Below are 23,949 nucleotides of genomic sequence, written 5' to 3'. Positions count from 1 at the left end.
GCAGGAAATCACAAAGTGACTTGTCCAAGGTCACACGGCTAGTAAGTGTGTCCAATGTCGGAGGCTGTATTTGAGCTCAGGTACTCCTCCAGGACTGTGCTCTATTCACTGTGCCACCTAGCTGCCCCTTTGTGTTATATCTTCATCTATGTGTTTAATGAATCCTTCCTTCCTTCCTCTCTCCCTCCTTCCCTTCCTTTCTCTGAGATCTCTCCCTCCCACTCATGTTTGTGTCTGCAGCATCTAGCATAACCTACAAAACAAAGGAGGGCTGAATAAACATTTATGGCTCCTCAGAACAGACCATTAGCTGCTCGACCAAGAGCCCAAGCTACAGAGAAATGAAAATAAACGTGTTCAGACCCACTTTCACCCCCTCCCCAAGAAAGAAAATCAGCAGAAGTGGAGATAAAACACTTTCAGAACGAATAATGGAAACCAATGGGGAAGGAAGATTAGACTTTAAAAACTCCAGTGTCCACAGAACCTTTTCATGAAGCTCCCACGGGACAAAGGGAGAAATACCTGTGCTTCAGCCAGAGCATGTGGCATAGAGGACTAGGTCCTGAGTGCGAGACACTCCACAAGGCGTGATGGAGGGGCTGTCGCCACCTCCAGGAGCCTGTCCCTGGTTCCGCGGAGCTGCTCCTTGTCTGGCTGCAATATCTTGGTGAAAGTTCGGAATGTGACAGCAGAGACCCCCCCGCTGGGTGCACTGCACGCTGTGTTGGACACCTCAGCTGGGCACTCCCCACTGGGCCTGTTGGGAACCTTCTCTTCTCCCTTCAGGCCTCCCTTCTACCCCGCATCCCTCCCTCTCAGATGAGGGGCTGACTGCCCACAAATGTGGACGTTCAGGGAGGGGACCCCTTCCTCTCTCCTCGGCTCAGAGGCCTCTGAAGTAACCGTTATTCCCACCTCTACTACAGAATCTGAAGGGGCTTTTCCCTTTTCTGAGGCCAACCCCTTTACCTACCAAGTCAAGCCAACAAGCATTAATTTCCCAGCCCCACCCATCACTGATCTCTCTTGGTCTCCAGTCTTACCTCCCACGGCCCAAAGATGGGCCCAATCTCCTCTGCCCCGGGGTCCTCCTCTCTGTCCCTGTGTCTGACTGCCCAGCACAGTACCTGGCCCACCCACGCCTGCTCAAGGACTGACCCCCGCCGCCACAATCATCAGAGTGCTCCTGCCCATCACGAATGTCTTCGATAATGCTGGTGTCACCTACTATGAGCTTTACAAAAATCTTCTGTGATCCTCACAACAGCCCTGTGAGAAACTGAGGCAGGCAGGGCTTAAGTAACTTGCACAGGGTCACAAGCCAGTAAGTGTGGGAGGCTAGACTTGAACTCAGGTAATACTGTCCTCCCTGGGGTCCGGGGCATCAGGTCATAGGAGCCTTTCCTGGTTCCTCTGAATCCATCGCTTCTGCCATTTCTGACAGCGCCGTAACGTGCCCCGCGCTCCTGTGCCAATGCCTGCTGGGCCTTCCCACTCATGGCACCTTCACTTTGTTTCCAGTGCTCTGCCATAATAAAATCTGTTGTTATACCCATTTTTGTACGTCTGGGTCTTTGGTCTCTGGGACTGGCCTCCCATTTTAGAGATGAGGACAATGAGTCCCAAAGGGCCTGTGACTTGCCCAGAGTCTGCCAGTCAATACCCAGTGACACATGGTGTCCTGCACAGCTCAGGTCAGGCCTGGATCCACTTTTCTTCTACTCCAGACCCAGCCCTCGGTCCCCTGTATTTTCCTCTCTTTTTCCTCTCAGTAATTTTATCTGGTTCTGAAGCTATAGAGACCACAGCTGCTGTGTCAGGGTGCACACTGCCTAGGAGCAGAAGCCAGTGTGAACGGGGTCTAGGATTTCATCCACGCGGGGGCTCCTAGCACCACCTACAAAACGGCCGTCTCTGAGTCTCGGAGAGGCCAGGTGCCTCCACAGTTGGCCTCCTCAGTGTCCAAGGCAGGGCATGAGCCCAGGTCCCCCCTTCTCCGCTAGGCTGCGCTGCTGTGGGGGAGCCCCCATCTCCAGGGTGGGGAGGGGAGCAGGAGGCTTCTGAGTGATCTGGCCAGCTTCCTGCAGGCTGGCACTACGTGAAGGGGCGGGCCATGGATGGTCCATGGCTCTCTTTTCTATTAAGGCCCAGCTCATCATTTGTCAGGGAAGACACTTGCCAGGGCCTGGCACTCCTAAGGAAGAGTGGGCAAAAACTCCCCATCGTCGGGTCTCGTTACCTCCCCTGCAACCCAGCAGCAGCTCTGTGAAGGCGAGGGGCCCCGAGTTTGAGTCAGTCAGTCAGTCAGTCCGCAAACGCTGAATTATGCCCATTATGTGGTAGGCACTAGGCTAAACTCTAGAGATCACAAAGAAGGGCTGTATGATCTAGGCAAGTGACGTCCCCTCGGGGCTCCCTCAAACCCAATCCACCTGCAGGTCAGGACGTCACCCTCCCAAGCCACTGGTCCTCTTGGAGAACAAGGCCAAAGAACACACATCCTCAGGTGGCTTCAGCTCCGCACCTGAGAAGTGGGGTGGCTTCTAGCTTTGGATCTAGGATGCTATGGAGCTCTCTGGGCCTCAGTTTACCCATCTGTAAAAGGGAAGCGAGGAGGGAGGCCTAGCTGACCTCCAATGTCTACACTGATGTGAGCCGGTCCAGCCAGCCCCCAGGTATGAGTCAGATGCTCCCCCGCTGAACAGAAGGGTGAAGCTGAAGCCTGGCAGTGAGAGGAACCATCTGACCAGCACAGGAGGCCTGCAGCAGCCGAGGCTGCAGGGCTCAGCACAGTCCCTTACTGGCTCTGGCTCCAGGGAGGGGGCCCAGGCATGACTCCAGATGCCCCAGGCTCTGGTCCCCAGGCATCCGCTGGAGCCTGAGAGGGGCCACTATTTGCCAACAAATAGGGCAAAGAGGAGGGAGACGGGTGAAGGAGGGCTGCTCTTCCTCCCACCCCCACGGCAGCAATCATTAACCTGCCTGGGAGGAGTTCAAAGGGCCTCTTATGGACGGGCAGAAGGGTGGTGACATCAGGCCCATTTCACAGATGAGGAAACAGGGCCTGAGAGAAATGCCTGGATCTTAGCTCTGGAGGTGAGAGGGGCCTTAGAGATGGAGGAACCGAGGTTCAAGAGACTGGCCAAAAGGTCACACAGGTAGTGAGTTTACTGCCGCACCCCTCCCCCAAGGCCTCAGTTTTTCCATCTGTAAAAAGGTGGCTTGGACCACATGGTGCCTGATATTCCTCCTAGCTGTATATCTATGGGCCCATACCCTCTCTGGCCTCAGTTTCCTCACCTGTACAAAATGAGGGAGCTGGACTAATGGCCAGTAAGGTCCCTGACAACTCTATGTGGGCAACAAAGGAAGCCTCTGTGATTTTCCCCATCCTAGGCAGCCCCTCCTCCATGGAGCTAACCTCCCTTCTACAACCTAGTAGCTGAGACCTCCGGAGTTTCATGAAGCTTGAAAGGACCACCTTTGTGGGGGGAGCCCCGGGGAAGGTTGGGACAGATAAACGCACAAAGACCTTGGCGGAGCAAATGCCAAGGAAGAAAATCCTGCCCTACACACCTACTACACAAACCAAGACGATCCACAGGACAAGCGGGGTTAGAGAAACGAAGCCCCTTGGGGCCAGGGCTGGAGCCGAGGAGTGGACAAGTCACGGGGGCAGGAGCCAAGATGACTCTGCTCCAGGCACCCAGGAAAGCTCAGGCCAATAAAGGAAGAAAAGTGCGGCCCACCAATGCCCTGGAAGCTCACAGGCCCTCCTCGGAGCGCAGCAGCATGCTCTGAGTCTGAAAGCAAGCAAAGTAGTCCGCCCCGGCTGGAGGAAACTGGGCTCTGGCACAAGGGCTGTCAGAGTGAGAATCTGAACTCGGGCCCTGGACTTGGAAATGAGAACTCTTCACTTGGTCACAATGGATGTGTTACCTTGGCCAGATCACTTTACCTTGCTGAGCCTCAGCTAACTCATCTGTAAAATGGGGGGGGGGGGAGGCACGAGAGGGTGGAATGAAAGCGTGTAAGTGATGTGTACCATGTCCCATCTATCTCTTCAAAGACCTCTGAGTACCTTTCCAGTTCTAACAGTCTGGGAAATCATGATTCCGGGTAAGAAGCAAAAACAAACAAATAAAAAAAGCTCTGCCCAACACAGGAACTCCCTGAGACGACAGATCAACAGATGGTATGGGCGACGGGAGCCCGGCCAAGCAGCAGGGGGCTGTGGGGGCCAGGCCCTTCTGAAACTCTGGAGGAAAGACGCAGAAACTAGGGCCTCCTGAGGTCACCATGTCACTTGTGCGCTGCTGGTCACTGGCTAAGCATGGACCGTTCTGGTGGGGCTGATGCCAACCACAGCAGGGACGGTCATGAGACCCGACACCGACAGAGAGCACCAAGGGTTTGCAGCGGTATCCGCTCCGCTCTCCTCTCCCTGACGCTTCCTTTCCTTTCTCCTCCTCCCCCCTTTCTTTGTCTTCTTTTCCTTCCTCTTCTCTCTGTCTGTCTGTCGGTCTCTCTTCCAGATCCAGAGAATGTGATATTGCTAGATGGCTGGATGTGACGACAAAAAGACGGAATTTGAATCCTGCCTCACACACTTATTGCTTTGGGTCAGTCATTTATCTTTCCTGAGCCTCAGTTTCACTGTCTGTAAAATGGCAGGGTTTTGGGCCTTGCTCAGCTCCAGAGTCATATGATGTCATCGTTGGGGCAGTTTATCTAGAAGTCACCCTCTTGGAGACTTTCCTGGGCACTGAGAAATTCAATGGCCTGTCCAGGGTGATAGGGAGGCAGACTGGTCAGAGGCAGGGCTGACTCCCAGCCTGACTTCAGCTGAGCCTTGGAGTGACTCCAGTGTAGGGCACCCCAGGCATTTATCTCCATTTTACAGATCTGCAAGCCAAGGCTTACAGAGGGGAAGTCACTTGCTAGCAAGCGTCAGAAATAAAAGGCTAAGCCAGCTCTCTCCTCTTTAAGGCTGTCTTTCTCGCCCAATGGTAAGGCTCTCCTGTTCTTAGAAACAGAGGTATGAAGGGGTCAGTGGGCAGCCGTGGCCTCCTCTCCATTGGGTGGGCACCTCCTTATGGGCAGTGGAAGGAACGCAGGACCCGCAGGCCCTGGAAGGGCCTTCGGAGCCCTCGGGTCCAACACCCCATTTTACAGATGAGGGGATTGAGGCCAAAGAGAGAGAAGAGACCTGCCCCAAGTCACACAGGCAGTACATGACGGAGTTGTGTACACGTGCCTTTTCTGTCCTTCACCATTAAACCCCGTCACCTCCTGTGTGAAAAAAAAAAAAATCCCCAACCTGCCTTCATTCTGAAGACAAGACACTCCCAGCCTCTTTCCAATTTCTGACCCATCATGAGGGACTAGGTTGTTTTGGCCACATATCAGATTTACAGATAATTAATGAGCCAAGGTCTCCTAGGCTGGAAGAAGAGAAACAAAGACTGAGGTTTATGCCCCTTCTCTGTGTGTCTCCTGTGGACCAGGACTGGTGCACAAAGCTCTGCCCACCTTCACAAACTAAAGTGTTAAATGTGTCCTGTGGGTAGGAGCATATACCTTGAACTCAAGTCTCTTTGTGCTGCCTAGAAGAACAAAAAGAAAGACCAGGGACCAAAAAGCTGTCTTGGGCGGGGGAGGCTCGCTCTGCTGGCCCCAGTGGACAGGGGTGGGAACACACAGGAGAGAGAATCAGTGGGCAGGTGGCCTGGAGAGAAAGGGCGCGGAGTCAGGCCGAGGGTCTGCGGCGCACCCCATATTGCTCCCAGGACCCCTTTCTTTCCCACGGCACCTGCGCAGCAGGTGGCTTACCCTGATAGTTGCCAGGCACGGAGGTCACGCTCGCTCTTGGGAAGACCTTATGCCTTCCACGTGAAGAAGCCATGTTCTGGGCTGCTATCAGAGCAGGCCAGATGGTGGTGGGGCAAACGAGTGTGCCATGTTGGGAGAGGCAGGGGACCGGGACAGGAGGAAGGCAGGCTTTCTGAGCACCTTGGGGGGGGGTAGCATCAAGACACTGCACTCTGGCTGTGGGTACACGATCCAGGGTGTGTGGGGGTCTCATGTACCATACAGCCCATGGGATTCTCAACCAGTTGTGAAAGATTTTGGCAATGAAAAGCAGCACTATCGACCCCTAGGAAGGGCAGCGGCTGGCCAGGGCACATGAGCACTGCACAGATTCCACACAGGCCTGAGGGAGAAGAGGGACGCACCCCCCACTGCAAGGGGGTCACAGGGAGCGGGGCCTGGACTTGGCCCCAGAGGGCAGAGGACAGGCTTCGGACTGAGGTCTGGGAGTAATCTACCAGGACGACCTAAGGTGGGAGGGGTGGCCTTGGGGGAACAGGGATTCGGCTGGGGTCAGTGCTTAGACAGCAATGTCTGTGAACCTGGATTTTATTTCAATGTAACTGACTTAATCTGTAATCCTATGTATTTCATGCATTTTGAACTATTATTCTGAGAAGACGTCTGTGGCTTCACCAGGCAGCCAGCAGGGGACACAGGGCCCAAAGCACCCCAAATCTAGAGGGTACTTTCTTCAGCTACATTTGGGCTGGACTAGGTGGCCACTGATACTCATCCTACCTCCGAGGGTCCACAAATGTGAGCCAGGGTGAGAAAAACACTGAAGAGAAAGCAGCCTTGAGGGCACACTCGAGGGCCTAGGGGGCTAGACATGGCCTCAAGGCTACAGGTTCCCCCTCCCCTCCTGAGCCTAAATGGAAAAGATTAGAGACTGCCAAACAGCCCAGAAGATTACAAAAGCACACACCAGAAAGGCCACGTGGGCCAAGGACCTCCAGACTTCAGTCATACAGCCCATCAGGGACAATTCTCGATCCCTCTCCCCCATGTCTACATTTTATACAAGTACCAGGATGTTAATAGTTGTGCACAGTATAAGACTCACATGAGCCGGGAATTGAAAGAGGATAAGATAGACAGGTTAGTATTTTTTCTAGTCAATAGGGAGGTGCTGGAATGAACAGGCCGGAGCGGCTCGTGATGCGTCTTGGCCGTCTGAGCACAAGCCCTCTGGGTCACCCTATGGCCCTCTTCTGAGTCACAGACAACCTGCAGGGACACACAGGGCTCCTGCTTCAGAGACCCCGCTCTAGGCCAATCCACCCATTTTACAGATGAGGAAGCTGAGGGTCAGGGAGGTGTTGGCTTGTCCCAAGGGCCAGGGGTGGACTTGAAGCCGACTGCTACTCTCTCTACTGAACCAAGATATGGGTGATGCATTATGAAAATGAAATGGGCAGGTTCCAAGGGCACTTACAGTGGCCCCTGACAGTCCGTGACGTTTTAATCTCAGTTATTTCACAACCCCGTGAGGTAGGGAGGGCAGACGGCTTACAGGACTCACCCTAAAACATGGTAATGAGGGGCAGCATGGGGCCTTATGGGAGCACGCAAGACCTGAGCTGGAATTCTCTCGGACACTCAGTACCTGTGTGGGCCTGGGCAAGTCAGGGAGGGAACTTCTCTGGAAATCAGTTTCCAGAGGCAAAAACCCTCCCAGGGGGTTGCCATATTTCCCTTGGAAACCCAAAAGCGCTCTAGAGAGGCTGGCTGCCATTGTCAGCACTGGAAGCAGCCTCCCAGGACAGCCAAGCCACCCCGACTTACAGGGGAAGGACCTGGGGCTCGGAAAGGTCAGGGGTCACACTGGCAGCGAGGAGCCCCAAAAACCTCTTTCTGGACACAGCATCGCCCCTGAACAGCCATCATGTCCATCAGGAAAAAGGCTTCGATAATCCCTAGTCAGAAAGATGGCAGTGGCCATCCCAGAGTACCAATGATGAGATGCCTTCTGAAGGCTGGAGGGTGATTAAAAGGGACCCCAGGCAGGAGGGGGTCAGTGCTACAGGATCAGTGAATACTTGCAGGTAGAATTGACCTCGAGAGCAGTCGCCCAGCCGCCAGCCCATCTGTCTGAGAGAGAGGAGAAGAGACTCAGCTCCTGAGTGTCTTCTTCCTTCTCAGGCTAGGGCTCTCTGTACTGGACCAAGCCAGCCTTCCTCCTATGGGGGCTCCTTGTTGCCTGAGGACAGGGAGAATGGCTGCCTTCATCCTTTTTTTGGAAGGGATGGGGATTCTCATCATTGGACTGAACAGAGCTTGGCATCTGAGAAGGCTTCTTCCTGTTTCTCTTCTGTTCTGGGCTCACACAATGAGTCACTTATCTGTCATTTAGGGTTGAGACGCTGTGACCCAGCCCAGCCAGGAACTGTTTTCATCTTGGATTTTTATAAAGCAAACAGAAACCTATTCCGCTCCCCCCCCCCTGCCCCATTTTTCCCTCCTTTGGACTTGTTTGCTTTCCAGATGGGTTCCGGCAAGACAAGACTAAAACCCGGAAGGAGAAGGGAGAGGTTAAATTCAGCATCTGGTGTGAAATGCCAAGCCGAGCACGGCTACTCCAGGACTCAACAGTAATGTGCTCTCAATGGCCCAAACAGCCAATAAATGGTCCCTATATTTCCTGCTGGGTAACTGTGGTAAATGAACCTTGGGCCCTGGGCCCCGGCCAACAGCTCTGTATGCTGGGCTGGGGTGAAAGGGAGGGGCTGGGGGACGAGGCAGTCTGCACATCCCTACACAACCCTCCCAAGAACACAGCGGCACTCAGGACGTTAGCTCTGCCAGGGAAGTGGCCTGGGGAGCCAGCCAGTTAGGAGATGGGAACATTCAGAAACAGTGAGGGACTTGGTGTCACGGCCCAGAAGATCCAGGAGGGCAACTGGGCAAACAGTTCTGGACTGAGGCCAAAGTAATCTCCTGTGGCTCTGGCCCCGTGGCCCGGCAGGCTGGGCACTAGCCTCACAGTCAGCCTGTCCACGGAGCATTTATGAAGCACCTGGTACATGCCAGAAGCTGTGCTAGGCCCTGGGCATACAAAGATGGAAAGCACAACAGTGCCTGCCCTCCTGAAGCTTCCATTCCAGCAGAGAGGAGAACAGATGTGTGTACACAGAGACAACACCAGTGCACATACACACCCACAAATAAACGTGTGTACTACACAACATTAACAAGGCCACGCACCGGGTACTGTCCGCTTAGGGCTCCTCCAGCAAGCTCCAGGTTTGAATTCTGCTTTACTCACTAGCTCTGGGATCACGGGAAAGTCACTCACTGGGGCTGTAAAAGGACTGGAGGGACGCCACTGTGACAGCAATAATCGTCAGTGATCACCGTCCTCGCACGTCCCGGGCACGTGCACACACGCTTACATACACAACCTCATCCATGTCCCAGTCAGCCTGTCTGGGACCCGCTGCAGTTATGATGATGGCAGATAAGGAAACTGAGGCAAACGTCCACGGGCACTGCTGGTGAGAACTGGAGACAGCATTTGAACTCGGACCTTCCTGGCTCCAAGCCAGAATACTGGTCCGTTCTGCCATTCTGTAACTCGGGCAGTCATTGCAGTTATGATTCTTGAGGTGGAGAGGCAAACTACAGCGGACAGAGAGACAGTCTCTGAGGTAGAGTTCTGCCTCTGAGACTGACTGGCATGGGACAAGCTCTCAGTGTTCTAGGCAGCTCTCCAAGAACATACGTCCTAAGGAGGTGCTGATGGGTGAATGCGGAGGAAGTTTCCTCCCACGGGAGTCTCTGACACCTGGGAAATCACAAGTCAGGTCCCACCATCAGTGTAACAATGGCAACAGCTAGCATTCAGAAAGCACTGCAAAGCTTGAGAAGCCTGTTCCAAATGTTACCTTATCTGATCCTCATGACAGCCCTCGGAGGGAGGTGCTATGAACAGACCCATTTCAGAGATGAGGAAACTGACTTGCCCAGGGTCACACTGCTGAGGCGGCACTTGAACTCAGGTCCTCCTGACTCCGGGCCAGTTCTCTACACACGGCATCGTACTTACTCTGTATTTGTTTAGAGGTGTGCATGTTTCTGCTGACAGAATCTAAAGTCTTGAAAGGCGGGGCCTGTTTCATTGCTGTGACTCGGGCGCTGGTGCTAAGGATAGAGCCTGGGCCACACTGGGCACTGAATGAAGGCCTGCTGAGTGTTTATAGTGTAGCCGAGTGCCTGAAAGGAGCCAGCGGGTAATGAGGCCCTGTCACTAACTGCCTGAATACTGCCACTGGCCAGGAGCTCACTCCTCCCCAGACGCTGACTGACACTTGAGGAGGCTCCGGTCTTAGCAAAGGTGTTATGCTTCTCTGAATTCACATCTGAGTCCCAGTGACTCGCACTCACTGCCCCTCCATGAAGAGAAGCCCGTTGGCTCTCTCGGAGGTGGAAGGGACGGCCTTGGTCACCAAGGCAGCTCTGCCCTCCACCAACGGCCAACAAGACCTCACTAACCTGGAGGAAGCCCTGTTGCTTCCGGACATCACCAGGCATGGGGAAAGCTCTTCTTTCAGGCTGATTCTAGTCTTTGGCAATGTCACCCCAGTCTCCTTGTATCTGCCCTAAGAACAAGTCTTGCCCTGCTTTCCCATGAAGTTAAAGACCGTGATCACACACTCCTATAAGACTCTTCTTTTTCAGGCTAAACACCTGCCCCCCCCCCCCCCCGCCCCCTCCCACACACACAGCCTGTTCCTTGGAATCATCAAACCATAGGCCACAGAGGTGGAAGGAGCCCTCCTCAAGGTGACACCGTGGATCCAAGATAACAGGGCTTTGGAAGTATGACTCCACTGGCTGTCATGGCCAAAAAATTCAAGACCTAGAGGCCCAATAATCTGGGGAGAGCATCCCAGAAGCTGGTGAAGCTGGTCCTAGGTCAGCAGTTGTCCAGTAGAAAGCCTGGGTTCAAATCCTGAGTCTGCTATGTAGATGCCTTGGAATGAACCTTCTCCTGTGCCTCAGTTTCTCCATATGTAAAGGGAGCTGGGAACAGACAAGCCTAAAGTCACGTCTGGCTCTCAGCCAATGCCCCTATGGTCTTAGAGTGATGCTCGAAGCCTCTCCCCCCTGGTCAGACTGGCCGGGACTTGACCTCTGATGGGGGTACAGCAGATAAAACATTCCCCTGTCATCTGCTGTTAATGGGTCACTTCTTGATACCAATTGGTGTTTGCTCCAGGGATTACAAACTCACTATAATATGAACTGAATTACTTGTAAAACTGAATGCTGCAAATAACCCTGCTACAAAATAAACAACTTACACAACTTCACAGTCAAGTGGAAATGACCTGGGGATTATCTGAGCTATCACCTGCAGTTACTGGCCCTGAGAGCTAGCATTTCTGTAGCATGTGCATAGTTATCTCTGTACACACACACACACAGACACACACACACACACACACACACACATCGCTGAATATTTCCTATTCCAGTACACCTTTGCTTTTCCCATGGTGCTGTGGGCCAAGCACAGAACTTGGACATGAGGATGGGATGCCTGCCTCAGACACTCAGCTCTTGGACACTGGGCAAGTCCCTTTATTTCTTGAGAACTCAGCTCCCTTCTCTGTAAAAGGACAGAGGTGGGCTAGGACGACTGCTAAGGCCTGTTCAAGTTGATCTATGAAATCTCCTGCCATTTGTTTCAAAGAAAGCTGTCATCCCAGTTTTTCCCATTTATTTAAGCAAAGGACAACACGGCTTCCCCCTGTCCCCAGTACAGTTCCTTGAATGATTGTGCTTTGTACACTTACTGGTGTAAAAACATAATTCTTTTTTTTTGTTGTTGCATTTTGGAGGGGGGAAGGTCGGGCATTTTGGATTAAGTGACTTGCCCAAGGTCATACAGCTAGTTTTTGTCTTAAGTGTCTGAGGTCAGATTTGAACTCCTGACTCCAAGATTCTGATGGTATAAAAAGGCCTTGCGAATTTAAGGGCATACAGTCGTCCCAAAGCACCTGAGAATTGCCTTCCCATGGATGGGTGAGAGCAGAAAGTGGGATCCAGTGGGATCAGCAGGCCTGAAAGGGAGAAAAAATCTGAAGCCACAGAAATGAGGAAGAGGAAGAGAGAGAACAGAAGAAAATGGTTATGAAGTCTGAAAAAATGAGGCCTGAACGAGGAGCGAAGGTGGGGAGCTGCAGGGAGATTTCAGTTCAACATAGACTAACGTACAAAACCCCAGCTTCCTACTGATGTGGAGGTGCCCACAAATGTAACCCAGGGTTCCACAAGGGAGGGAGGCCTCACCTCAACCACAGGGTCACAGAGCCAAAGATCTGGGGCTGAAAGGGGTCTTCTAGCTCAGTGGTATCCATTAAATTAAATCTTTTCATAACTATTTCAACATAACTGGTTTTCTTTATAAGAGTATTTTATTTTGTACATTTACAAATGTTATCCTGAGAAACTGAATCGATAAGCATTTATTAAATGCTGACTACATGCTAAGCCCTGATGCCACAAAGTAAGGCAAAAGATAATCCACCTGCCCAAGACCCTCCCAAAGTCACTAGGAGATAACACGCCAGCAATCATGCAAATGAGTGAGGTGCAGGAGGAATGAGAGAAAACCAGAGGAAAGAGGCCGGAAGGGAGAGAGATCAGGGGAAGCTTCCTCTAGAAGGCAGGGTTTTAGCTGAAGGAAACCAGGAGGTAGAGGTGAGGAAGGAGGGCATTTCAGGCAAGGGACAGCCAAGGAAAAAGGTGGGAGGGCTTCTCCATCTGCCTGGAAGGGCGAGATCATTCAGTGGAACCCTCACCAGTAACTAAAAGACTTCAGAGGGCCAGAGATTTCCAGCTGGAAGGCACCGTGCACTCCAAACCCTGATGGATCTGGAAACTGAGTCCCAAAGGAGGGTCGCTGAGTGACAAAGTGACCTTGCAAAAAAGCTCCAGACCCTGGAGCTTTGGACTCCAAGTTCGGTGCTCTTTCAACAACCCAGCGTCTTTGGACTGGAATAATTTCTTAGTGAGTTTAGAACCTCTCCAAGCACCTTTTAATTTTGAAGGGTGGGGTCTTGGCTTGGGCAGGGGGCAGCGGATTCTTTCACCAGAAGGGGCCCACCACAAGTACAAACGAGGCTCTGAAATGCAACATCTGTTCTGAGCCTCTTTCCGCTCCCTGTGGAATGCAAGACTCCAAAGCATCCCCTAAGTCAAAGAAAGCCCTGAACCACCCACAGAATGTGCCCAAATTAGCCCAAGGAGCAAATGGGCTCCTTTGATGTTTCAGGTCACCTGAAAACTCCTGGCAACTGGGGATGTGAAGTGATGGGCGGAAAACGTCCAAAATGAAAAGCCAGGTGTGGAAACCGAGGCTGAGCTCCACTCCCTTTACCTGTCTGTCTACTATCCATGGGAGGTGCCAATGAGGGGGGAGCTGAAGGCTTGGGTCCTTCCTGAACTTTATAACATTAATGTGAATAGAGAGTCAGGATCAGACTTAGGCAGACTTGCTTTCAAATCTTGCCTTCGACACACACTGGGCTGTGGGTGTGGATCTGGAGAGGGTACTTCCTATGCCACTGAAATCACAAGTATGGTCAAATAATAATTAGTAACAATAACTGATATTGCTACTGTATTTTAAGTTTTTTTTAAACTTAGGCTTTTCTGAGGCTCAATTTCCTCATCTGTAAAATGGGGCTAATCAAACCTATAGAACTTGTACCATGTCATACTTGTACTAGTACTATAGTACTTCCCATCCCCCACAACCCTCCCACCCCAAAGTCCTAACCAAGCGGCACCCACACATCCACCAGCCCTCTGGAATGCCTGTTCCATAGGCAACAAACGTGCCTTCATCTTCAGTCTTTTTCTTTCCTACTCCTTCCGTCTTCCAGCAATCACAGGAACTTGGCTCTCCCCTCCACTCACTCTCCTCAGCTCCCTGGTCGATGTGCGGGAGTGAAAATCCCCCCTGCTCCCCACTGACCCTTCCTCGGCCTCCATCACTCACAGTGTCTTCTCTTTGGAGGTTTTCGCTATTCATATCTATCACGCCATCAGAATCCTGGGAGCTGTTGTCTGTGGACCTCCAGGACACTCCCTTTCCTTGCTTCTCATCATCTGTCTCCCCCTCCCCAGCTCCTGACCTCATACTAAGAGCCTGCAATGTTCCATGTGGACTTTTCCAATGGCTCATTTCCTCCACTGACTCCCTTCATTGTCCACAGCAGGATTCCAGCCCTAGCCTCTCCTAATCCCGTGTCTAGAGTGCAAAGTACAATGTCCCGCCTTTCTCTCCAAACTTCTGTTAGGATCCCCACTTCTCAATCTCTGAACCTCCAAGCATCTGGTAATTACATCAGAGAACTTCCAATGTGGAAATCCCCTCTACTGATGCAGGCAGGAACCCATCTGTGACTTAGTTTTGGAGAGTTGCCTGAGGGACTGAGTGGCTAAGGACCCCCTCCCACAAGACACCTAGTGGGTGTATGCCAGAGGAAGGAGGTGAACCCAGCAATTATTCCACTACAAATGACCTCTTGCATCAATTAAGAGGCGTCTGCCAAATTGCAGATAAGGACTGAATCTGGAACCGGAGAGCCTGGATTCACATCTAGGCTTGGCTACTCACTGGCTGTGAGACCCTGGGAAAGTCATCAGATTAACTGCTCTGTGACTCAATTTCCTCATCTCCAAAGAAAACGAGGGGCTGGATTAGACGATAATAACCAGGGTCCCTTCCAGCTCAATGGAGGAGGAATAGATATCATGGGCTTCTCAAGGGAACAGACTGCTATTTTTTTCCTTTCTTTCTTTGCCTCCCCAGCTCTTAGACTAGTGCCTCATATACAATAGGTACTCAATAAGTGCTTCATGACTTGACTTTGTCACAGCTCTATCAAACACCAGAGGCAGGCCTGGTATGGTGGCACAGTTCAAACGATCATTTTACGGGTGAGGAAACCAAGGCCCAGAAAGAGAAGGCTGAAACCAGATGCCTTGACTCTAAATGCAACCCCCTTTCATGCCCCCTCTGTGGACCAAAGCCCCTAGCAGCTTCATCCCCTGAGGGGCTGGGGTGAGCTGAGGGCCCCCCAGTAGCAGTGACAAGGGGAGAAGCCTCTCTCCTATCATGCCACTTTGCCAGAGCTGGGGCCTCACTGGATTTAGAGGCTGGGGATGAACGTCCCCTCCAGCCTGGTACAGGAAAGTGGCTCTAGGCTTCTCCCAGTCCATATGCAGAATGTGCAGCTGGCACCTGATGGCCGGGGCTGGGTTCATTGCTAGGGTAAGCAGAGCCGGGCAGAGGCCATGAAAACAAAACATGACAAGAGACCCAAGCACCTGATGTCAGGCCATGGGACAAAGGTCTCTAACACCCAAATGGTGGAGTGTGGAGATGTGTCACTTATCCCAATGAGCTTGGAAAGGCTGAGCCCATCAGGAGGTGGATGGGGCATGTCAGAAGGAAGGTTAAGGATCTGTACTTTTGTTTGGGCCTCTGTACCCTTGGGGTGGGGAGGAAGGAGAGCAGCAAGATCATTGGGTTTAATTCCCACCTGTAAACAGAGGAATTATTTTCCCCAAACTGCATTGTTTTAGAGGAGGGAAATCTGGGTTTCCAATGGAGATTTGGATCCAAGGTCTCCTCTGACCCTTAATGGCTGTAGGACCTCAGGCAGCTTCTTTGCTTGTCAAATGAGGGGTCTGGACTATGGGGCCTCTCAGGGCCCTTCTAGAGCTAAACCCATGAGCCTAAACATGTGAGGCTTCTTCTTGGTATGATGGGAAAAGTGCTGGCTTTGGAGTAAGAAGATTAGCTCTTGAGCTATGACCCTAGGATCTCCCTGGGCCTCAGTTTCCAGCCTTTCCTATTTCTCAGTGATGCTCTGATCCTGTGACCTGGGTCCCCCCCCTACAACCTCCCCAACCTTCAGTGAGTTCCTTTGCACTTGTTTCCTGTGATTCTGACTTTTGTAAAAACGGACCCACCTCATTTATATGCTGTCTTTTTAAAGCTGATATTTAGATGGTGCCTGATACCTGGAGGACCTCTTGAAAAATGGCGACATCACAACCACCCTGAGATGTACGTCACTGGCGAGGGGTCAAGCCCTCCTTACAGGTGAGAAAACTAGGGAGAAGTGAGGCTTGCCCAAAGACACAAGCTGAGGCAACAGTGGGATCCAACAGGCCTAGAGCAGGGGGAGGGGGCCAGACGGCCGCCAAAGTCGGCACGGGCACCTTGGGAGAAACTCTCCACCACTGAGAGGAGATCTCAGCAGCCCTGGGAGAGAGGTGCTAAGGATTTTGTGGGGCTGAATGCTCGGAGCCTCAGTTTCCTTGGACATGGAACGGGATAATCAGCACATCCCATGCTGGTGGGAAATGAAAACGGAACTGGCCAAAATGAAAATATGGAGGCCACACATCCGACTGTTGGGCTGTTGGAGGAAGGTACCTCGTCAACCTTAAAGCACTATATGAATGTGAGTTCATATTATTAGTATTATTATTAATTATCACTATATAATAACTACATTATGATTAATATTCATATTCTAACTCAAGATACAAGTATTAAACAAATCCACGGAACTTCAGATGGTGCACTTCTCTGTAGACCGTGACAGTAATACGAATGTGATCGTTGGTTGATATGTTTGTGGCTAAAAGAGATAAACACTATAAACAGTCTCTACATGTATGCAGGGTTATAAATCTAGAGTTGGAAAGAGCTCAGTGACCAATTTAACCCTTATTTTACAGAGAAGGAAACTGAGGTCCAGGGAGAGTCAGGGACGTGCCTAAGGTCACATGTGTAGTAAGAGTCAAAGGCACAATTTGAACACTGGTCCTCTGTCTGCAGAGAAGGTTTGGCTCTTAACCTGGGGGCTCTGAACCTATCTTAAAAATATTTTGATTTCAATATAATCAGTTTCGATATAATCGGTTTCCTTAGTGTGTTAGTATGTCTGTTACTTTATGCATTTAAAAACTTTATTCCCAGAAGGCATTTCCTTGGCTTTACCGGAAAGCTGACAAGGTCCACAGCATAAAAATGGTTGAGAACCTGAGTTCTAGAGTCAGCGTCCTTTCCACTGGTCCCAGTTAATCAGCTTCAGAATACTCCAGGACAATGATCAGCCTTCTTCTAATTCCAAGACATAGCTCCCTTAAAAAACATTTCTTTTTGTACGGAATGGAAGAGGTGGGAAGGGCTACATTTCTAAGGATATTTGGACCCAGAGTGCAAATATTTGCTGGGAAACAAATACTCCATTTCCCATGAGCCTAAATACTCAGGATACAGCTAGAGATGGATGAAAGACAGAGGAGGGAGAGAGCCTGCAGCTGGGCTGTTCTACACAGAGCAGCTCCAAGAGATGAGGCACCGTGGCATGGGAAATCTGGAGAAAAGTGAGTGATGAGGAGTGCCCCAAACAAGCCACACTGATGGTTGGTGCACAAGGGCAGCAGGGACCAAAAACCAGGCAATCAGCTAGTCCCAGACTGGGCTCCTCACTGAGGTCAAGGCGAGCCAGGCATACATCCCTGGCTGCCAAGCCTTTGTCCATGCCTCCCCCTCCTGAGGTCATGAATTTTGAAGGAGTAAAAGTCTCAAACCCCCATAGGGGAAAGATAATGAAATCTCCAGTGCCTGGCATACAGCAGGTGTTTAATAAATGCTTGTTGACTAACTGACTACAAACCCAGGGCTCTTTCCATTGTAATGTTCAATTAAATGGCTCAATGTTGTAATGGACAGCCCAGGCCATCTACCAGTGGGTGTGAATTCTGACAGGTTGTACCAAGTCAAAAGCATCAGGCACCAGAAGGACTGACCCATGTCTCTGTTGCTTAAGGACCAGTCAGGCTACGTTCAGAGAATCTCATCCTCAGCTTGGCCACAGCAACTTTCAAAGATGGCCTCCCCAAGTCCCAGAGAGGTGTGTGGAGGGATTGCCCACACCAACAAAATCCCAGACCTTCCACGTTTTGAAGAAGTACCAGTGGGCACTCCCATAGACTTTAAAAGGGTCCTTTCTTGGCAACTGTAGGACACATTTAAAAAGCTGTCAAAAGAAGGTAGAAAACTACAGCTATCAGAGTCTAAAGATTGCCACCTTAATAATAATTATAACAACAAGGCATAAGCCTGGGAGGTGCTTTCATTATCCCATTTTACAGCTGAGGAAACCAAGGCTGAGAGGTCAGATAACTTGACCATTGCCACAGAGTCAGTCTGAGGCTGAATTTGAACACAGGTCTTCCTGTCTCCAGTCCTGGATCTATTCACTGCACCACCTGGCCCAAGTTGTCTGCTGGGGACTTTTTAGTTGTCAGTGGCAATAATGGAGGAAACCACTGTGTAAATGTCCTTTTAAATTTTTCCGTTAGGATCAAATGGCACTTTTACAACTTCACAGGCCCTCGATACTTATGGGTTAGATAAGAAACAGGTTGTATCTGTGAAAAATCAGGTTATAAGGAATCTCACAAGGTAAGCACTTTAGCCAAGAAACACTCCAGGTTAAGTGAGTGTTGATAAGGAAGGAAAGGAAAGTTCGGGGTGAGTGGCCAAGAGAGTGACTATACAGAGAGTGATCTTCTCCTGTTAGGGATAACATGTTGGTCAAGTTATTATTGATGAATAGGTAGGAGACGGAGAATCCTGCAGCGTGTGTGTTTCTGTTCCATTGTGAGACAGAACACAGGAGCAATTCTGAGGTCATCTAGTCATGCAGAAGAAATCTTAGAAATTTATTTTGTTGGAAAGAAAGACGAGGAGATGCAGGAGAAATGGAAGATTAAGATGAATATCATTCTCTCTGAAAACACGGAGAGTGAAGGGCTCTCCCTCCTTGGACAGAACACCCAGAAGTTGTGGGCAAGCGAAACCTAGGGAGTCAGCCAAAAGATACTGAGAGCAAAAAGGGGAACGGGAGCTACGCAACTACTGTGGACTGTTTAAGCTTAGTAAGAAGAGTGTTTAACTTGTACTTAGGGGTTTTGTTGTGTTTCAACAATCATGTTTCCACAAATTCTCAAAACCAAGTAGTGACATTAAGGGACTGGTAGGGGGAAAGAAGAAGCTTTGCTGCCATGCTGTTGACAAGAGGTCATCAATTTGTTCCCAATCCCTCCAGCGTCTCTTAAGATTTATCCAAGTTCATGGCAATTGACAGGGCTTGGGTACCAGCTGCTGGGGGAATGGTGGGAGTTAAAAGGGCAAATGTGAGCATGTGTGTTTACCTCCATCCAAATAGAATTCACTCCCTCTGACTTTGCTAAGAGTGAGGCTGGGGGAATTTCCTTTGGGAGGGAAGAAGGGTGAGTCAATAAGGTCCTGACAGCTGCTGAAGCTCCCCACTTCTGTGTCTTGGAGAGGGTTAAAGACCTGACTAACAAAACAGCTGAAGATGTGCAGGCTCGTCTGAGTCAGGAGGCCAGCAAAGGGCAGGGCAGTGGCACAAGGCAGGCCTTTAGCAGATGACAGCAGAGTAGTGAGTTGCCCAGCCTCCCATGGATGAGAAGAGGACTGTAGGGCAACAGAGGCCCTGGGCCTTGCCCAAGAGCCAACCACAAAGCAGGTGGCCTCCTCCTCTTGGAGCCTGAATCTTCCAAGGATTTGTTTGCTTTCTCCACTAATGTGTGAGTCAAGAGGATATTGCCACATAAGCCTATGGGAGAGGGAGAGATGAGAACGATTTTATTTCTTGAATTTCCATGATTTACTATGGGTGAATTCATTCATTTGACAAGCATTTATTAAGTGCCTATTGTGTGCCTGACATAAGTCACAAAGGCAAAACTGACCCTGACCCCAGGGGCTGAAAATAGAAAGTAAAGATTCTAAAGGTGAAGAGGGAGAACCTTGTAGGTAGATTGGTAAATTCCTCAGTAGGGAAAAGGCCTGGAGGCAGGTACCTGCAACAGCCAAGTCCCACCAGGATGGAGAGGAAGGCAAATAAGCTTGGAACAGGAGGCAGGAGGCAGATTGTAAAGGGCTTTCCACACCAAGCAAGGAGCGAGGGTTTATCCTGGCCAAAGACTGTAGGTGGCTATAGCTTTACTCTGCTATTCTGTCCTCATTAAATACTTTGCTATTAGATTTATGGTTTCTGCTTGGCCTGCTGGTAAAGCATTCCCTAGCTGGGACATGAAATTAATAGGAGATTCCAAAATGCAGTGGGAAAGCCATTACAGGTTTATACTGTTATTTTAATTAAAAGGGTATGTGTTTAATAAAAAAAATATTTTTTTTTCTGGTTCATTTATACCAAGGCCAAAGATTTCTACTGTACCCACCAATAAATAAGTAGCTGGGGAAATTAAAATTATCACTGAAATGTACTCAGGAAATGATCAGGTGGTATCTTTGCTCACTCCTAACACTTCTCAGTCTCTTACAAGTGGGCTTCTCACACCATCACCCAAGTGACACTGCTCTCTACAAGGTTAGCAATGACTTCTTAACTGTCTCTCAGATGGTGTAACTCCTCTGACCCTGCTGACCATCTCTTCCTCCTGGACACTCTCCCCACTTTGTGCTTTCGCAGCTCTGCTTTCTCTGGTGTTCCTGCTACCTGCATGACCACACCCGCCTGGACTGAATCCCTCCAGGTCCTCCCCAGGTCTCTATCTAGGGCCCCTTCTCTTTTCTTTCTTTATTCTAATCTCTTCTGCTCTGATTGGTTCAACTATCATCACTATGCAGATCTATATGGGCATCCCAACAATCATGACAATAAATAAGAATGTATCTGATACCCTCCCACCATAAACTACTTTGCATTTATACTGTATACATCTTATATTTAATTTTCTGTGCACATGGTGCTTGAACTTGGAATCAGGAAGACCTGAGTTTGAATCCTTCACCAGACACTTGCTAGAGGAAAGGAATAAGCATTTAGGAATACCTACTGCTACTCACCAGGCATGGTGCCAAGCACTTTTTACAGACATTATCTTGGAAGCGAGCTCCTTGGGGGCAAAGACGCTTTGCTTTTGTTTGTATCACCAGTGCTTAGCACATAGTAGGCACTTAATAAATGTTTATAGACTGGTCGACTGACTGTGACCCTGGACAAGTCACTTAACCTGTTTGTCTCAGTTTTCTCAGCTGCAGAACGTGATAATAATAGCACCTAATTCAGAGTTGTTGCAATGATCAACCTTAAATCACTTTATGAACATCCTATTAAATTTATTATTAAAATTAACAGCCCACAAAGTAATTATTTTTGTTTTTCCCTAAGTAAACTCCTTGAAAGCAGGAAATGTTTCATGATTATCTTTTTCTCCCCAGAACCCAGCAGTGTCTGGCAAACAGTAGGCACTTAATAAATGCTCGTTGCTGTTTTCTAGGTAGCTTCTAAAAGCAAACCCATTAATTGTTGTCAAATCAAAGGCCAGAAGAGACACACTTTTGGTGTATAATTAGAAGGCTTCTGTGCTTGCTACCTGGTTACTTCTGAGTCCTGGGTGTTGGGGCTGAGTTAATGGGCCCAAACGGGCCTGGGACAGAATCTTGCCAAACAAGGTTGCTGAAGAATGGGGGGTATTATTCTCATTCTCATTTAGTGGGAGCTGTTTCTCAAAGAAGTCACTGTCTTCATTTTCTCTTTTGTGGGGGAAATAGCACTTCCTGGCCCCCTGCTCTTCAGTTAAGTTGTTTGATCTGGAGGGGGAGGTAGGGGAGGGGACGGGTAGGACCAGGAAGGGAACTGAGAGATTGATTGCTTAGTCCGGGGGCTCTGGGGACTTATTTTCAGTAGAACTGGCTGACTTTGTCATCCTAGGTAATTTATTTCATGCATTTAAAAACACTGTTCTGAGAAGGGGTTCTAGGCTTCACCACTGATGGCCAAGAGGAGGGTCGTACAAAAAGAAAGGCTAAGAATCCCTAATGCAATCCAACATCTCCGTTTTACAGGTAGGGAAACAGGGTCAGAGGGGAGAAATACCTCCTGAGTCTAGAGGGGCATGAAAAGTGTCAGAGCTGGGACTCAAACTCATGCCCTGTGAATTCAGTGCCATCACTTTTCCTAACACCCTGTCCCCCTCCAAGCCAGGGCTGCTTCCCTAACTCTAAGCTACTTCTGGCTACGGTTCAGGACGCCCACTGTGTCCAAGCCAGAGAACCAAGCTCCTTTTATTCTAGCTTTCCTCCAGACACCCTAAGTGCTTGGAGAATGATCAATCATCCAATCAGTCACTCAGCAAGCATTCACTTGGCACCTCCTCCGAGCCAAGGACCCTCCTAGGTGCTGGAGATAACTGCAGGAAGGCCAGTGTGGCTAGACCAGGGGGCTGGAATCTAAGGGAGTCAGGAAATGCAGGAAGAGATTTAAAAGGCAAACTTTCCACTGGATCCTGGGGGCCCTGAAGCTCCCTGCGGGTGGCGAGGGGGTGACCACAGGGCCTACAACTGTCCTAAATCACTTGGGCACCAGCAGAGGATGGAAGGGGGGAAAGTGGCCAGGGATGAAGGGCGGGCTCCTCGAAGGGAGGTGACATGCAGGCTGGGAAGGACAGGCCCAGGGAATTAAGATTCTTACCCTAAGCAAGGAATTATCGTGCTCAGCAGGCAGACATTCATTCTCCAACCGAGCGCCAGCTGAGATAATTAAAGGCCAATCTCTCTTTTTAAATCGACTCCTCTATAAATGACTTGCTGACAAAGGCAGAACTGACTTTCCTGTTAATTAAAAAAAAAATCCCCCACCCCTGTTGTCATCCCCTCTCCTGCCCCCAGCCCCCAAGCTCCTCAAATCCACCAGAACTAAAGGCAGCATTACTGGACAACCCACCCTTAATAAGCTTGTCTGTCACATCCCTTTCCCCAGCTCAGAAGTCCTCCCAAGGCACCCAGGCCTCCTAATGGGGCCCCTGGCCAACTTGCAGCTTCCTATCTCAGTGTGGCTTCAAGGAGGGTGAAAAAGGAGGTGACTGGGAAATGAGGAGTCGTCTCAAAATAGAGGTTGGCAGCATTTCACTGTTTGGTGCCTGCCTCCCTCCCTCCCAGCCTTGTGTGAAAATGGGCCTTCAGAAGGCCCAGGCAGCCCCTCCGCACATTGCCCATTCAGGTTCCCTGTCCATCTGGGGAAGAGTAGAAGGAGACAGAAGGCAGCTGAGAGAGAAATAATGGCCTAGCCAACCCCCAAAGTCATCCCTCCCATCCTCAATACTCAGCACTTAGAACCCAACTTTACAGGAAGAAGAGATGAAGCCCACAGAGAAGCGGAAGTCCGAGGTTTGGAGTCAGGGGTCCTGGGTTCAAGCACTGGCTCTGGGTGACCTTGGAGAAGTCACTTATCCTAAGGTCTTGTGTCCTGTGGGCCAAAAGGAGAGGCCTCTCCCAGCTCCAAAGAGAGGACCCCGAAGCCCATTCTGAAGCTTTGAGGACTGACACAGAGGCAGCCAGGAAGCATCGCTGACAGAGGGCTGGTCCCTGTGTGGAAGCCGTGGGTTCAAGCCCCAGCTCAGACACTTCCTTTTGGAGAGCAAAGGACAAGCAGCAGCAACCCCTCCCTAGTGTACATCCCTGAGCTCAGTTTCCTCATGTGGCCCCTTCCAGCACCTACCTCCCAGGGAGGTTGTGGGGAGATAATGAGTTAATGTTGGTCAAGAACTGAGCCAAAGTGCTTACAACACGATGTAAGTGCTGGCCATGGTGGCTGTGCGTTTACAGAAGCCAGCTGGGAACCAATCCCCCCCGCCCCCTTCCTCTCTCTCTCTCTCTCTCTCTCTCTGTCTCTGTCTCTCTGTGTCTCTCTCCATTCCTTCTTTCCTTTCTTTTCTCTGTCTCTCTCTCCCTGTCTCTCTCCATTCCTTCTTTTCTTTCTTTTCTCTCTCTCTTGTTAAGAATTGGGATTTTGCTATTATATGGTGCTCTTAATGAGAGCCCCCTCCCCTAACCCAGGCCGGCATCTGCTCTACAAATCAGACTTTAGAGAGCTTGAGTTCCTTGGTGACCCAGGGTCCCCTGGGTAAATCCCTCAGGGGAGGGATCTGAACCCAGGTCTTCTGAATTCTGAGGCCACAATCTTTACAAGCACACAACCG

At 50.3% G+C, this 23,949-nt stretch overlaps 1 protein-coding gene across 5 annotated transcripts in view; it reads right to left on the bottom strand.

The window, feature by feature from the left end:
• GNG12 (G protein subunit gamma 12) overlaps positions 1-23,949 on the bottom strand; it is a 136,647-nt gene that overhangs the window by 19,284 nt on the left and 93,414 nt on the right. The gene's annotated exons all lie outside the window — the stretch shown is intronic.

Source organism: Petaurus breviceps, unplaced genomic scaffold (assembly GCF_028583685.1).
Source record: "Petaurus breviceps papuanus isolate PSGF00001 unplaced genomic scaffold, PetGlider_PUasm1.0 208, whole genome shotgun sequence".
NCBI classification, from domain to species: domain Eukaryota; kingdom Metazoa; phylum Chordata; class Mammalia; order Diprotodontia; family Petauridae; genus Petaurus; species Petaurus breviceps.
This window is presented reverse-complemented; position numbering and strand designations above follow the sequence as displayed.